Raw genomic sequence first — 3049 nt, 5'->3', positions numbered from 1 at the left:
TCAGTCTGCAACCCCAGAATCTGTAAACCTTGATACATTAGTCATGAACAGTGTATCACCTCATGGAAAAAGACGCGCCCTGCAAAGATTAGCCTTGAGCAATCCTCCATTAGAAGTCAGTCCGCTTTACGTCTCGATAAGGTGGAAAGTAGGTTCAAAGCCAAAGAAGATGCCCGATCTTTTCTTCACAAGAAGGTCATAAATTTCATGAATCAGGACATTAATTCTGTTGTTGTTCCTGATGAAAAGAAAAATCATAAAATCTGTGATACAGATTGTCATCAATAAAAACTCTATGGCATAAGTTTGAAGCGGAAAATTATGACAAGGAAATTTCTCAATTCTGGCGCTATGTTTCAGAAAATATTATTAAGCCGAAGCCAGAGGACTGGGGTGCATGCTTATGCATGACCTGCATGAACCCTGAGTTTAAACTATCATTTATAAAAAAAACTTTACCCAATATTAATTTAACAATCGAAGATCTTTTAGAGGTGACAGTCCAGATAGTCAAAACAAATTGGAATAATTGCACGCCAAAATTAAAGCATGTAAAAAAGAGTTTAAGTACTTGGAGTGGGCAAAAGAAAAAACATCTGGGACAAAGGTTACACTTTACCACACCAACAAAAATTCTTGTTCTGTGAAACTGCTTGTTTTCTTGGAAAAGTTTCAGACTTCCAAGCAATTTTTAAAAATTTTGTTACGTACGGGACATTTTTTGTCACCCCCAGTGGCTTTAAAGATGCTATTTTATACTGAGGATTACTTGACCTTACAATGTTTTATTGTTTTTTTCTCCTCGTATATAGCTGTAACTATAATTTAATCAGTTTAGGTGTTTCATGTACTTCTATTTTAGAGTTTATGATAGTTAATATGGGGTAGAATAGGATTTTCCATTAAAAAATTCATAAATATGTTGAAAATTTTTTGCTTATGATTCTTTCTATGTGTAACATTTTATTGAAAATTGATGGCAACCATGTAGTAGGAGTGGAAAATATCAATAAAGGGTATTCCAGGCTTTTTAGAAAAAAATTATAGTAAATTTTAATGATTGTTACGTACGGGACAATTTTTTGGGTGCCTTCAACATTGAAGTAGCCGCCATTTTCTTTCAGATCAGAATCACGTAGGACTGCTTCGGAATATGAAATTTAAATCCATAAGGTAAAGAAAAAACGTCATTACAATAAAAAATTCAAACAACAGAAGAAAAATTTTTTGACCCTTTTTCATGTCCACTTTTACGCAAACCGACCACTGAAACTTTTTGCCGTAGGGCTAGGCTATGGCAAATGTTGCAAATTTTACAATCTATAGAAAGAACTGAATAAAAAACGTGCAAATACTTTAAAAAATCAAAAATGTCATTTTTTCTCTTTGTTTTGGTTTCTTTGTTTGATTTGAAATGCCAGAAAAGGGGATTCCTTTGCTCAAAATGGCATTTCAAATGCCAACGAAATGCCAACACGCTGGCATCATTAGGCATTTGACAAACCGAACAATTTACAAAATGCCAGGCTGGTCTAAACGCAGCCAGTTATGACAAGGGTTTAAAAAAGCAACTTAGAATTGTCTTTTTCAATCTGATAAAAACAAAGAGTTGTACTATTCTTTGTGACTTTCCCACTTTTTCCTGAAGAATTGTCATTTCAACTGGACGGCATATTCAGAGTTGTTTCAGATGACACTGGTACAGTAAACGATTCTCTTCCTGATAACTTTTGACTTAAACAAAAAATTCGTCTACATCCAAAGGACTTTTATTGCGTTCAGCTACAGCGGCTAGTATTTACTTAATTCTCTGCCCTAGCCTTGCACTCCTACTACCTTCAACCAAGTCCAGTTTCCATTTGTTTACCTTTTTGGAGATTCCCTTTCAATTTCGGTTTTCTATGATTTTCATTTCCTATTTTTAAGTCCAGGAGATTCCATGACAGGAAACCCCCGTCTCTAATCTCGCCTAGCCCCTACTCCCTTTTATCTATTGCGGTTTCTTGCAGTCTTCGAGTCCAACTTTTTGTCTCGGCCGGAATATAAAAATATTTTTTTCCATTTTAAAACAGTAAATTTTTATTTAAAAAAAAAAGAAAAGATTTTTAAATGTATATAGGATGGACAAAACATTTGTATGTTATTTTATTTATACCATCTTTATATGGTGATGAAAAAAAATTTAAAAAAATTTAAATTCCTAATCAACACCCTCAAATTGACTAGGAAACATATCAAAAAGTTGGTCACGGACATTTTGAAAAAAAGTAAAACGTTTTTGGGTCACTGGCCACGGCCTACACTTTTTGAATAGATGAAGGTTCAATACTTCTTTGATTATATATATCATATCATTGTTTTTAACAAAATAAATGCTGATTTCACCATTTTATTTCGACTGAAATAATTGTTTTCGACTTGACTCGTTTTGAGGCGGCCGCTCGGGCACGGGACGCCAAACCGGGCTCTAGGCCGACTTTTCAACCTTTCCTTTTCTGCTGTACCTAATGGTTTAGCCTGGATATCCAGCCCGTAAACTTTTTTTTGATTTTGATATTTCTTATGTTTACGATCTGGTTTACCTAGATCGTCTGCATTCTCATCTGAGGATGATTATGCGGATATTCTGATTGGTTGGTCCAAGCGAATCAGAGATCTGAATGGTGGCGCGCGTATAAGAAATTATGCGAGTCGACTTGAAGTGTTCGCCTAAATATTTAGGTGGACCGCGCGGGCGATCAGCAAGGCGCATACGCTGCTTTGCAAATCTCCCTGACTTTTCTTCTTCGAAGCAAATAACAATAGAATATCTAATTATCTCCCTTGGGTGTTTGACCACGCATCCAAATAATAATAACAATAATGGTAGGGAAGAAGTGTGAAGATCAAAAAGTTTTTAGACATTAGATGTTCTGGTTGTTTTGTTTTCAATTTAACTTGCTTATATATTCTTGTTTTAATCTTCTTAATGACTTGGTTGCATCGTGTAAAGAACTAAAGGTATATCTTTCTTATCTTTTGCTTTAATTCTTCTTTTCTGTTTGCCAAT

The sequence above is a fragment of the Clytia hemisphaerica genome, unplaced genomic scaffold (genome assembly GCF_902728285.1).
Source record: "Clytia hemisphaerica strain Z4C2 unplaced genomic scaffold, Clytia hemisphaerica genome assembly, whole genome shotgun sequence".
NCBI classification, from domain to species: Eukaryota; Metazoa; Cnidaria; class Hydrozoa; order Leptothecata; family Clytiidae; genus Clytia; species Clytia hemisphaerica.
This window is presented reverse-complemented; position numbering follows the sequence as displayed.